The 12,729-nt window shown below is 55.0% G+C and overlaps 1 long non-coding RNA gene and 1 other non-coding gene across 2 annotated transcripts; one reads left to right on the top strand and one right to left on the bottom strand.

The window, feature by feature from the left end:
* Positions 1-417: 417 nt before the first annotated feature.
* Positions 418-490, bottom strand: TRNAK-CUU (transfer RNA lysine (anticodon CUU)). Its single transcript has one exon. It is a non-coding gene; the product is annotated as a tRNA-Lys (tRNA).
* A 5,818-nt stretch (positions 491-6,308) lies between these two features.
* Positions 6,309-12,142, top strand: LOC108400188 (uncharacterized). The gene is made up of 3 exons (XR_001853820.3): positions 6,309-7,375; positions 9,450-9,566; positions 10,299-12,142. It is a non-coding gene; the product is annotated as an uncharacterized lncRNA (long non-coding RNA).
* Positions 12,143-12,729: the final 587 nt, after the last annotated feature.

Raw genomic sequence — 12,729 nt, 5'->3', positions numbered from 1 at the left:
TCGGCCGGTTCCCAGACGCCCGATCAGCAGATCCCCCGACCCCCGCCTATCCCCGAGTGCCCGGCCTGCGCACGCGCAGAAGGAAAATGAATTTATTCGCGGAATTCAGGATAGGAAGTCGGTGCGCGCGGGAAGCCCGCCCGGTCAGGTGATCCCCGAAGCTCTAAGGCTAAAAAAAAGGCCACCCTCCCAGCGGGCCGCAGAGCCGATACGGGGGTGCAGCGCAGGGCCGCCAGGCCGCACCCCGCTGCCCCGCCGGCCGCGCCCACTGTCCCCTGCTCAGTCCCCGTAGTTTTTGCCCCGAATTGTCTGAAAATAAGGCGCGATCGGAATGGGTTACTGCCGTTGGTGAAGCCTAAGCCGGTTAAATGACGACTGGAGACAAGACCTCACTACCGGCTGGAAAAAGAGCGGAGCCGCCCAACGTGGGGCTCGAACCCACGACCCTGGGATTAAGAGTCCCATGCTCTACCGACTGAGCTAGCCGGGCGGACGGCCGACCCGCGTGTCTCTGCCAGCGCTTTTCAAAGGAATAACGGTTTTTAACTTTGATCCGAAACATTTTGCGTAGAATAATTTTTAAAGTAACTTTTTTTGGGGTTTTCCCTCCTCTCGACATTGTATTTCACTCCCGATCCTGAGCGCACGACCTGTCTGGTGAAGTGAATGATCAACCCTCTGGCCTCGCCCCGGGGACGCGGGCCCCCAGCCCGCCGAGAACCCGCCGCCGGGGAGCGCCCAGGCCCGGCGACCACCCCCGCGGGGTCCCGATGTCCCCACGCCCCTGTCCCCCGTGTGTCCCCCGCACACCGTCCTCAGCACTCCGCCGTGTCCCCACCCGCTGGTGTCCACACGCACACACACCGTGTCCTGTTTCTTCTTTCTGCAAAATATGGGGGGGTGGGGCGGCGAGAGGGCCAATGAGGGGTCCGGTGTAAGGGGGGTCCCTACGGAGCCCTTGTGTGGGTGACCATGTACATGCCGGGTGCGGTGCCAGCCCCGCCTTGGGGGTCTCACTGAGTGGGTACAGGTGATAGGGAAGATTTACAAGGACAGCAGCCTAGCGGGTGACTCCACTCCGCCTCGCCCCCCTCCTCAACATAAACAAAAAAAACCACTCCCTCGGTTTCCCGCTCTGCCGAGCGCCGGGTCCCAAGGTTCACACCCTGAACGCCCTCCCCCTCGCCTGCTCGCTTGCTGTGCACGTAGGAATGTTACAGATAAAGAAGCAGAAAGATGTATATTGCTCCCTTTGCCTCTGTTCAGGGCTCAGACTTTCTGGGAGACTGCTCCCCTCTGAGCCGCCGGGTGAAATAAAGCTTCAACACTCCAAGACCTCCGAGTGCCGCTTGGTTTTTCCATCGGTGATCCAGTCCAGGCATTTTTTTCAGTATTTTCCGTAACACAGGGAGAAAGCTCTTCTCCCCCAGAGGCACGGCTCGATGTCCCCTCGGTCCGGGCAGGGCCTGGGCGGCCTGGGGTGGAGGATGGGGGGCTGAGGATGGGGCAGGCGGCCAAGGCTGCACGGGCTGGTGACACGGTGGGCCCGGCTGCCTCTGCTCCCCCACCCTGTAGTCCTCTCTGTGTTCAGAGGGAAGCGGGAGAAGCCAGGGTCTAGGCCAGCCTGAAACACAAAATCAGAGGAACTGTACCGTCTTCCACTGTCGCCATGGAGACGGCTGAGATGAGTACGAGAAAGGCCCCCGGTACCAGTCTCCCCGCCTCTCCCCCGGGGTTCCAGGCGCAGCTGACCCAGACTCGGTGATGCGGAGACCTCCGAAGCGAGCCGTCTACCCAGCATTTCCCCTGAAACAACTCCCCAAGGCTGCCCACTGCCTCAGGATGGAGTCCAGAGTCCAAACTCTCGCCTAATGCAAAGGCCTGTGGGCTTGCCTGGGCCTTGCTCCGGCCTCCCTCCACAGCCTTGACTGCTATTCCCACTGTACCAGGCGCTCCAGCCACAGGAGCTGGAAGGAGCAAAGCTCTGTTCATAATTGCCAAGATGTGGGAACAAACCAGACGTCCATCATCTGGCAAATGAATAAATACTGTGCGGTATGTCCAGATAATGAATGTAATTCAGCCAAAAAGGGAATGAAGTTCTTATGCAAGGGGCAAGCTACATGAACCCTGAAAAGGTTACGCTCAGGGAAATAAATTGATCAGGAAAGACCATATACTGTATGATTCCACTTATAGGAATTGTCTAGAATAGGCAAATCCACAGAGAAAGACAGTAGATTAATGGTTACCAGGGAGTGGGGGAAAGAATGCAGAACATGTTCTAATATTAGGTAGTGCCCATGCATACATATACACACATGTGTACAAATACACATTCACACATACACACTAAAAAAATCACTGAGCTATAGTTTAAAAGGATCAATTTCATGGTACGTAAATTATGCCTCAATAAGCTATTTTTTTAAATGCCACAGTAGGTTTATAAGAGTCCAGATATACTCTTAGTATTTAAGCCACAAGATAAGTGTTTACTTTTTGCATCTTGTGGGTGTGTTTAATGATAGAATATACAACTTTGTTTGGAGAAGAGGCCAAATATCTGCGGTCTAAACATCTAAATGCTCCTGGGAATAGGAGAGGGGAGCAGTGGGACCTCCCTCTCTCTGCCCCCTGTGTGAGGCTCCACCCTTCATCTGCTCTGGGACCGTTGCCACGTCCCTTTCCCACCCCGGCCCCCATCATTTACATGACAAGGAGACGTCAGACGGGGTCCTGCTGGGCTGCCCTCCTCCGGCAGTCTGTGCTGCTTTGACCTTCACTGAGACGGTGGGTGGGACTCTGGCTGGGCTCCCATGCGCTTCCCACAGGCCCCAAAGGGCCTCTCTACAGGTTGGAAGAACAGAAAGGAAACTGTGAGTCTCCCAGCTTCCAGATCGGAATCCTTCCCCAGCTGGGAGTTGGGTGCCTGCTGAGGGAGCCGGCCAAGAGCATGCAGCAAGCACTTAGCAGTAGCCATGGAGCCTCAGCTCTGTGAGCGCCTCTGAGCCCCCAAGGGGCCTTCACGCAACTGGGTTAAATGAGTCGTCCAAGATCACGCTGCCACAGGTAGCAGAGTCAGGCTTCACACACACGTGTGTAAGTCAGTGCTCAGCCACCTCCAAGGCCTCCGAATATGCCTGCCACAGTCCCTTCCTGCACCCCTGCTCGTCTCCATGGCTGGGGAACTTTGCTAAGTGTGTATGAGTGTCAATGCCTTTAAGCTCCATAAGAATCCCAGGAGGGGAGCAGTGTTACTATCATCATAAGGATAAGGAAACTGAGGTACAGGGTGGTTGAGTAACTTGCTCAAGGTCACACAGCTAATGAATCACAGAGCTGGAACTGGGACGGCAGCCTGGCTCCAGCTCCCACACTCTTGCCAGTTAAGCACTGGTCTGCTAACAAGTTCTTTCTTGCAGAGGATTTTACGAATCATTTCCTGATTGGTTGAAAAGGGATTTAAGTGTGGTGAGAGGGCTCTTGTGCCTGTTCTGCCATCAACTGGACCACAGGGCCCAACCTGAGCCTAGGGGCTCAGCACACCTGAGGGCCTACTTTTCATGCCTGATCTAACAGGGCAGCTACTGCCAGCAGGCCCAGGGCCACCAGCTATTCCAGCATGATTTAAAAAGGAACCAAAAATCTAGACTTCAAGCAAAAACTCCTGATTTTCAAATGTTGGCAACTAACTTTTTTTAAATGCCAATACTACGTGGGCTGAATGAAACCCACCTGTGAGTCAGCTGTCACCTGCAGGGTGCCAGTCTTCACCCTCTGGAGTAGACTGCTCAGTGAGCGGACCTCCCAGCATGGTTCAGGGTTGGGGACAGGCCTCCCTGCTCTTCTGCTGGCCCAGGTGTGGTGGGGATCAGCTGAGATCTGAGGGTCCTGCCACTGAGGGTGAGAGCAGATGCCACACACCCGTCTGCCAAAGACATCCCCTCCAGGGCCAGCCCGGGCTGGAAACTCCCACCCTGAGACCCCTGGTCCTTGGAGAATTAGCACCTAATCTGGTGGGTCAGACAGGCTGCCAGGCTCAGTTTAAACACTTCTCCCCAGAGACTGTCCATGACCCTAGGACTGCAGCCTTTGTCCAGGAGGGCTGCACACACAGCACCCTGGGCCCCAACACAGTGGCACATGAAAGGCCCTGATGTTCTTGGGGGCAGGTCACTGGCACGTATGTACCTTTGGCCTCCTAGCCCCCTTAGTCCTTTCAGGAGCCAATTCATTTCATGGAGCCTTTCCGGTTTCCATTTCATCATTTGACGCAGGAGGGAACAGGTCCCGACTAGAAAATCTCTGAGACTTGAGCAGATCCTTGTACACTGATGTTCACAGTGGCATTATTCACAATGGCCACAAAGTGGAAGCACCCAGGAATTGAGAACAGCAAGGGTCAGAGTCCCCATCAGCATGAGAGCCCTTCCCCAAAGCCTGACTCACTGACCAAACATCGTGAAGGCCATGCTACTGCTGCCTGCTGTCTGCCTCGGGCACAGGAACCTAGACTCGAAGAATCCAGACCTCTAGGGAGCCCTGGGACTCACAGCTCTGACCTGCTCATCTCACGGATGGGGAGCCACAGAGAGACACAGGGAGGGGACACAGATACTCTTAGGTCACATGGCAATGGGGGAGCAGGTCTGGGACGGGGGCCTCGGTCTCCTGACGCCCAGGCCAGCGCCCTGTCTACCAGCCCTCACCTCTTCTACCAGGCTACTTCCGCCCACCTGAGCCCAGCCTCCACTGTTACATGAGCAGCTCTGTACACAGAACATTTGTGCATCTTCAGATCTTCAAGTGCATTCTGATCATTTAAGGAGAAAAGAGGATCTGGTGAAAAGCCTCTGAGTGGAGGCTGCTAAATATTTAACAGCAGAGTTGTTTTGGACTGGTCAGGGCCAGGAGAGAGAAGGCTTAAACTGCCCCGCTTGGAGAGCCCCAGCCTCTTCCCTGGTTGGCTTTCCAACACCCTGGAGGAAGGAACAGTTGGACCCCAGGCCACAAGAGCACCTTTTCTTGAGTGCCTACTGTGTGCCAGGCACTTGCTCTGTTCTTTACTCAGAGCAGCTCAATAAGGTGTCCACTGCACATGGGCGGATCCAGGCTCAGAAAGCAATGGGAGCTTGCTCAAGGTCACACAGAGACTTAGGGACAGAGCTTGCTCAAGGTCACACAGAGACTTAGGGACAGAGCTTGCTCAAGTTCACACAGAGACGTAGGGACAGAGCTGCCCGAACTTCCCCAACTGCAAAGCAACAGAAAGGTGTGCCAGCGCATACAGCTGAGCAGAGTCTCTCAGAGTGCATGCCATGTGGATCCTGGCATTTATCAAGAGAAATGTTTATGGAGATCACAGTTAAATAGCTCCAAGAGCGCTTCTAAGTTGTCTTTTGTACAGCTGTGCAAAGCAGTTGAAGACTGGCTGAACTAGGGACCCTGGGGGCATGTTCCCAGTGAAATGGGGCCCCGGGCGCAGCTGCCTTCGGCACCCACACCACCCTGCCACCAAGCTAGGCAGTGGCCCTGGTGGACCCATGGAACAGTCTGGGCCTCCACATCCTTGCCTTTTCCATTTTTTTCTAGAACTTGTTGGGGAGACTTCATAGGAAGAGGGAGAGACTGTGGGTAGGGCGACTGCCATCCAGGTTGGCCAGTTGTGGCTCTGGAAGTCCCAGGCGCTGGGAAAGTGGACGTCAGGGTGGCCTGCGCCAGGCCCCTGTCAGGCTACGGGAGGTGAGCTGTGACGTGGACTCCCTGCAGGATGCTGGACAGTGGCTCCCCTCCCTGGACCTCGGTTTCCCCTTCTGTAAAACAGGGGCTTGGCTGATCTTCTAGCTCACACGTTCCTCTGTTCATGCGTCTATGTCTGGCCTACCGAATTGATGGCATCTTTTGTCCCCACGTGGCAACCTTCCTCCAGGTCATGCTAAGAAACCTGGCACAATAATCCAGGGGGGCAACCGGATCCCTGCAGGAGTGACCCCCTTTCCATCCACAAGCACTGGGAGCTGATTCATCCTAACAACACAAGGGCACTTAACATGGAGCCCACTCACCGTCAGGAACCAAGACTGGCTTTATAGGTCCCCATTTTAATCAGCATTTAAAAGCAGAGAAAAGTGTTTGGGGGGCACACATTCCATTTCAGCAAGGAGTCTGTCAACACCACAGAGCGAAGCAAGCCCCGGAACAGGTCCCTGCTCCCGCCCAGCCAGGCACAGGGTCGTGCCCGTAGGGGGCGCACACGAGCAGCTGGCAGTGCCCTCGGTGTCCCCAGGACGCCGGGAAGCCTGCACAGACGGCTGGGCCGCGTGACTTCCCAGGAAAACCGTCAGGGTCCCACCCACCGGGTCCCTGTGCGTGAAGAGGGGTAGCAAGAAATGCCCTGAGAGGCGGGGGCAGCGGAGCCAGGGGGCTCAGACTCGGAATGCCTGCGCCCAGGGGCAGCACCATGCGGAGTACGCCCGGCCGCGGGGGCGCAAACTAACTCCGCACCTCGCGGGGTGCCGCACAGGCCCAGGGAGCGGCGCCGGGGGCGGGGGCGGGGCTCTGGGGCCAGAGCGGACCCCGCCGAGCGCCGTGGCGTGGGGCCTGCGGGACAAGGCGCCCGCTTTCCTTTGCAGCGCCTGCTGCCCGCGCCGGTCTCGGGGAGTGTCAGCTGGAGGGTGGGGTTGACCGGGAAGTGAACATGGATGTGGTGCAGAGCAGAGCGCAGGATGGATGGAGCGTGAAGGTGAAAGAAGGGGGTTCAGAGAGCGCCCGCTCCCAGCCGGATGCCGGGCGCTCCCGCGGAGGGGCATGGAGGACGCTGCCGGGCGGCAGGGCCCCAAGAGGCGTTCGTGGCGGAGACGCGGCAGGACCGGCTCTGCATCTGCGGCGCGGGGGAGCGCCCACGCGGGGTGGGGAGGCCTACAGAGGCGCCCCCGGAGCTGGGCCTCGTTGTCACGGCTGGGATTCCAACCGGGAAAGATGGGGCTGGGAGCGGACCTGGGCGGGCACCGCGTGAGCTTGGGAAGGCAGGCAGGCCCGGGACTCCGCACGAAGCCTGTGGGAGACGCGCTCCCGCGGATCCCCAGGGACGCGGGGCGAGGCCTGGGGCCGCCGCGTCCCGGGGAGGGAGGCCTGCGTGCTAGTCCTGCCTACGGAGGGGAGGCCACGCGGTCACGTCGGCCGGCAGCGTGGATTTGACATGCAGGGAAGAACTCGAACCCCAGGCCAGCTTGGACTCGCAGCCCTGCCTTTCGTGAACATTGCACAACCTATCCAACCGCCCCGTGCCTCACTTTTCTCCTCTGGGAAATGGACACGTTGTGATACCAGGACACCTTGAATGGGCCTGGCACACAGCAGATGCTCAGTAAAGGTCAGCTCTTAGTGTTCTCATTATTCAGTTTTGAATGTTTGCCTATTCCCATTATGATTTAGTTTTTACGTTATCTAGAAACTTTCCTTAAATGTCCAGGGTTTTGTTGTGACCGACTTCCCGCTTGTGGGGTGCTGGATCTGTATGACAGGCATCTATCAGGGTCGTTGAAAGTTGCTCTGTGGCTGGGCCATGGCTAGTTCAGTTTTCTGAAAGTTTCCACGAGCATTTGGAAAGAATGTGTCTCTGTTAGGTGCAGAGTTTTATACTTACCATTTGGTTAAGCTTGTTAATTGTATTGTTGACATTTTCTACACCCTGATTGTTTTCATCTGTTGACCTGTCCATTACTGAGAGAGGTGTGTTAAAAACCTACCATACTCATGGATTTATCTGTCTCTCCCCTGTGAGTGAGTCCATCAGCATTTGCATTATATAATTTGAGGCTGATGTTAGCAATGCTACACCCAAGTAATGGTGCAGCCGTTCATGTTTGCCAGGATTCGTATTGGCTTGGTATGCCATCCCATCCTTTTTGCTTCCAACCTATTTGTGCCCTTATGTGTAGGTGTTTGTGTAAACAGAATAAAACTGGGTTGTGGGGTTAGTTTTTAAATCCAGCCTGACAATCTCTTTGAGTGTGTGTATTCTTGTTCCTGGAGAGGCACAGGGCCTGGCACACAGTCAGCCTTCAAGAAGTGTTTGCTGCATACAGAACTGGTCCCCATGGCTGGAGAGCAAACGTGAGCTAACAAGTGGTCTTGTCCACAGAGAACAGTGACCTGCTGCTAAGGCTGCTACGAGCAGTCTCCCCATGGGCAGGGAGGTTGAGACCCAAGGAGGCCAGGTGACCTGCTCAAGAGACACAGCCCAGGAGTGCCCGAAGCCTGCCTGGCTGTCCTGTAACTAGCTAGGAGCACGGGGCTGACCCACAGGGTCATCAGGAGCCACAGTCGAGACTCCAGGCTCTGTCAGGGAGGTAGAGGGCAGCCACCTTCTCACCACCCCTGCTGGCACCCTCACCCACTTGGAGGGGCTTTAGGGTCAAGGGCCCCTCGTGCCTCTCCCGCCCAGGCCGCTGAGGGGGCTGGGATGTGAGGGATGAAGGACAGAACCAGGAGTGCTTGTGACTCATCTGGCAGCCGGCCTCTTGCCCTGCAGAGCCGGGTGCCCAGCCCCGCCTCTATCACCCAGAGCGCTCAGAGCCCAGATTCCTGCAGGCGCCTGGCCCTGGGCCTGCCTCTCTGTGCAGGACACATGCCTCATTTGCCTTCCTTACCCCCTTCTTGGCTCCTGGCAGATGAGCCAACTGACTAGGGTCCAGGCTCTGGAAGCGGCAGCTGCAGGTTGAAACCCGGTTACCCAGTGTGACCTTATCCACTGGGAGCCCAAGTGTCTTCTTACAGTGTGAACACGACACCCATCCAAAACCCCTTTAGGGTCAAATGTAATACACACAGCGCCGTCCTGCCTACCTCCCACCCCCGTTCAGTGTTCAATAAACACCAGCTCATTGCTTTTCCTGCTGTGCAAGCTTTGCGTTTGCTGTTTCTCTCAGGAATCTCAGTTTTTCTGTTTCTGTGCATGCGTTTCCCTCCTGTCCTCTCTTCTGTATCTGTTGACTACTCACTCCTCCAGATGGCCTTCTCAGAGTGCCCTGTGCCAACCCCTACTGTGCCCTCAGTGCTGGGACCAGGACCCCGATGAATGCACTCTCAACTGGTCCTGCGTCCACATGGGCAGTTCCAAGGGAAGCCTCAACAATGCCACGAAGAGCTGGGGTCCCAGTCAGTGCCTCCTGGTGCGTGGCTCCACCTAAATCTCCTTAGGACCCACCATTCTCTTCTGGGCCAGCAACATGACACTCTCCACAAGGGCCAGCAGAATTCACCCCACCTCCATAAAGGAAACAATTCGCAAGGGCAGGGAGTTAGACTGACCGTGGAGATTCATAGGACCTCTGTTTAGTGGCAAAAAATGACCCTAAAAACAGTTTTCGTGTGAAGAGTGGCTAGAAAAGAACACAGAAGGGGCAAAAATTAATTGTGGAATTACTGACCCCCTCATTTTATAGGTGGAGAAACTGGGCTCCGAGAAGCAAAGCGACTTGCTGAAGGCCACACAGCAAAGCAGAGCGGAGGCCATTCACCAGGTGGACTCCAGGATGAAGGGCTTCATCTCCCACCCCCTGGTTGGTGTCCCCTCTGTGGAGTTGTTAGTGTAGCTTTGTACTCTTTAGACACAGTGATGTTATAAATGACCATTGCCATCAGGTTCTAATTAATAAGCTCCTGTTTCTGAGCTGGAGTCCTGGGGGCTCCCAGTCCTCTCGGGAAAGTACCCCCGTCCCCAGCCCTTCCGTTCCTGGGCTGCCCCTGGACACCTGAGCCGCGGGCTGCCGACAGACAGGTGGAAACTGCGGTCGGGGCTCCTCCTGCCTCCAGTCGCAGGCTGTGGGGGCTCAGACAGGGACAGCCAAGCTGAATGAGGGATGCGGGGACAGTGCTGGGGGTGGAGGTCATGTGGGGGCTGGGGGCTGTGAAGGGCCGTTCCAGACCTGTGTGCCTCCGGAAAGGCCAGAGCAGGGAGGGGCGGGCGATGACAGACAAGCACAGGAAAGTGGCTTCACAGGGCAGAGCCTGGGAGAGTCCCAGAGGGCGGTTGGAGCGGGAGCGGGGCCAGCACGAGGCTGGCGTCTCTCCTTGGCCGAGCACGTAGCACATCCCCCAGCCAGACCAGGAGCTGGACACAACCCCCTCTGCAAAGCCTGTCCTTTTCCCTCTGGTGCTCGATGACAGCTCTGAGAATCTGCACGTGCAGGGGGTCCTCCCAAGAGAGGCAGTTATGGGTGGGAAACATCCCAGGCTGGGGACACGTGTATTTTTCTTTCCCAAAGCAAATCTCTTTACTCTTGTCACTACAGCGCAAACAGCACTTCACTGGCAGTTTTCTGCAAAGCGCATCGCCAGGGCCGGGCTCCTCTTTGGGACAGTCTTCCCTCAGTGAGACTGCAGGTGGCAGCAGTGGTCACGTTGGGCTGCTCAGCCCCTGCTTTGCTGCACCGGGAAGATCACAGAAAACCAGCCAGCCTGGACCCGGAGGATTGCAGAGGGCAGAGAGCTTGAATAGCCGGCGGCTGCACAGGGGCCCGGCCCGACTCAGGGGCCCTCCTCCCAGAGGTGCCGGGCTTGTGTGGGTGCGGCCATGTCAGCCAGGCAGGGTCAGCAGGTTTCAGCAAATACATCGGCAGTACCATTTGAAGCTTTTAAACCAGGAACATGTGTTGCACTGATACAAATGCAAATTCAATAGCGAAAGAACAAACATCTTCACAAATTTGACAGGTGAGAAGTGCTCCATGGTTGCTTGGATCTACATTCTTTTAATTTCTGGCAAGGACGTACATTGCTCAAATGTTTCTGCACCGTCTGTGTTTTCTCTAAGTCCTGGTGTCTGCTGCCAGGGAACAGAGTAAGGCTGGAGCCTGGCACGTGGGGGCAGACAGCTCTGCTTCCAAGTCCTGCTCTGCCAGTACCTGGGTGACCTCACATGGGGGGCTTTATCTCCACTTTGCTCACCCACAAACTGGATGGTAATAGGATGCAGTCTTAGTCCATTCAGGCTGCTTAAACGCAATGCCACAAACTCAGGGGGCTTATAAACAATGGAAATTTGTTTCTCATGGTTCTGGAGGTGAGAAGTCTGAGAGCAGGCTGCCGGCAGGGCCCGGTGAGGGCCCTCTTCTGGGCACACTTCCTCTCTCAGGGGAAGGGGCAGGGGCTCTCTCTGGGCCCCATTATATTAAGGCCCATTTCATGGGGAGGGGGGCTCTGCCCTCATAATCTAATTGCCTCCCCAAGGTCCCACTTCCTAACGTCATCACCTTTGGGGGTGAGGACTTCAATGTGTGGATTTCAGTGGGACGAGGTTAGACAACAGCAATGGTGATGTTTTGGTGAGTTGGGATGGCAGAGGTTGCTAGAAGTCTACCAAGTGCTCTCACCTACATCCTCTCATTTAATCTGCATAGTATGGGCGTTGTTTTAACATCTTTTTCACTAAGGACAGGAGACTCAGAGGGGTGGAGCAAGTTGCCTGTCACCCACTCTATCGCTTTGTGGAGCTCACCGTGAGAATGTCTCTGACCCTGAACCCAGCCCCAAGCAGACCCAGGGGCCAATCTTTGCCACTAGGTGTTGAATTGGCCATTCAGACGGTCCGTGATTGAGCCTCTGTGGCTCCTCTGTCTCTGAGTTTTGTTCATTTCTTTTGAGACCTCCCTCAGGGGCCCCTGACTTCCTGCTCCCGTGCGAACTGGCAGCCCTCTCAGCCCACTGAACGGCTGTGGTTCTGGCATTTTCCTTTGCTGTTACCCTGGGGACCCCCATACTCCCTTGTGTTGGATCACTGGTTTCTTAGTCCCCAAGTCTTTCTGTTTTGCAGCTCACCTTCTCATTTTGGTGGAGCACAGCCTGTAAGGAGGCATGGAGGTAAATGTTACAAGACCTTGCATGTCTTAAAATGACCTTATTCTAGCCTCATGCTTGATCAACAGCCTGAGAATTGAAGTCTATGTTGAAAACCATTTTCCTTAGGATTTTGAAGGCATTGCTCTGTCGGCTTCTAGCTTGTAAGGTTGCTGGAGAGAATTCTGGAGCCATTCTGATTCGGAGTGTTTGTGACAATTTCTCCCCATTCTCTGGAAACTCTAGAAACAATTTATTCTAGCACCCAGTCGTTCTGGTACATAAAGATGCTGTGTCTTGGTGTGAGTCTTTCTTTTTTAGTCCATTCCGCTGGATGCCGGTCAGCTCAATCGAGAAGCCTATGGGCTTCAGTTCTGAGAGTCTTTCATCACATTTGTCAGCCTCCTCTCTGCTTTCTCTGATCTCTCTCAGCCTCCTATTTTTGGGATGTGGGATTTAAGAAGCTTTATAACATGGAGAAGTTCCGAACTTTTTATGCAGGCATATCTGTTAACTTCCATTTAGCCTTCTAGATGGACCTTGCTGCTGATCTCATCTTTGAAATATTCTTCCCATCCCTAAAATTACATGACCAACTCAATTGTTAATGTTGGCAATAGCAAGTTCATAACGAGGCTCACGCCGTTGTGTTCATCTGAACTCCACTGCAGGCAGCACAAGTGAGCATTTGTGTGACAAGCGAAGGGGAGAAACAATTTACTGGTTAAACCAAGAAAAAAGAAAAACAACCCACATGATTCATTTTATCTGGGATCTTATTGCCAGCAAAGATTCTGGTTTTTAAATGTTGAAATGAGTATTTTTTTTACACAAGTTAAAGGACATGAAAAAATTGTTGAAGGACAAATAATGAGCAGAAAGAACTCC

This window comes from Manis javanica, chromosome 18 (genome assembly GCF_040802235.1).
Source record: "Manis javanica isolate MJ-LG chromosome 18, MJ_LKY, whole genome shotgun sequence".
Classification (NCBI taxonomy): domain Eukaryota; kingdom Metazoa; phylum Chordata; class Mammalia; order Pholidota; family Manidae; genus Manis; species Manis javanica.
This window is presented reverse-complemented; position numbering and strand designations above follow the sequence as displayed.